The 706-nt window shown below is 54.4% G+C and overlaps 1 long non-coding RNA gene across 1 annotated transcript in view; it reads right to left on the bottom strand.

The window, feature by feature from the left end:
- Window positions 1-328, bottom strand: part of LOC109295632 — a 39,748-nt gene extending 39,420 nt beyond the window's left edge. Inside the window, exon 1 of the long non-coding RNA XR_002096791.1 lies at window positions 239-328. This is a non-coding gene — a long non-coding RNA (uncharacterized LOC109295632). The remainder of the gene's footprint in view (window positions 1-238) is intronic.
- Window positions 329-706: the final 378 nt, after the last annotated feature.

Raw genomic sequence — 706 nt, 5'->3', positions numbered from 1 at the left:
CCAAGGCAGCTCCCCTGTGTTTGGCACCTGGAGTGCCCCTTATGAGGTGCACTTTACTGAGCTCTGCTGGAGCTCCCCCACAGCCACCATTCCCTGCCGCTTTCTCTAGCTCTCCCAGAGAACCTCCTCTATCAACCCCTGTCCCTGATTGCCTCTCAGTGACTCCCTGCACCTGGGGATCTTAAGAGTGGGGAGGGGGACCCATTTGCACAACCCCTGCTCCTTCAGTAAAGTATACCAGGCAATCCTGAGTACTCATTAGCTGATGGCTCCTCGGCCCTCAGTAGCAGCTCACTCAGTCACAATTCTTCTGCCAGTTGTCCTCGAGATGCAATTGTCCTGGTAGCAGTCCCCTCAAAAGCAGCCCTGCTCTGCACAGCTTCAGCTCCCCTCTCCCCCGCTAGTCTCCCCTGTTCCTTCGCAGGTTTCCCACCCTGGAGTTCCAGCTGTCCAATCATGTGCATGCATTCTGCATTCACAGCCTGCTGCAGATCCTTGTTCCAAGAGTGAAAACACCCTAACTGAGCTTGCAAGCTCTGAGGAAACCCTCCAGCACCTTTACACATATACCAGGGGTGTGTCTACAAGTGTGCCCAACTGCGCAGTTGCTACCACAGTAATTGCTAGTACCGCACAGTCCTGGTGCCACATGGCTCATTTCTGACCTTACTGCACAGTAGCAATGAGCTGCTGCTCAGTAGCTCAT

This window comes from Gavialis gangeticus, unplaced genomic scaffold, assembly GCF_001723915.1.
Source record: "Gavialis gangeticus isolate Ggan-Ray unplaced genomic scaffold, GavGan_comp1, whole genome shotgun sequence".
Taxonomy (NCBI): Eukaryota; Metazoa; Chordata; order Crocodylia; family Gavialidae; genus Gavialis; species Gavialis gangeticus.
Note: the sequence above shows the minus strand (reverse complement) of the source record. Positions and strands in the feature narration are given on the sequence as shown.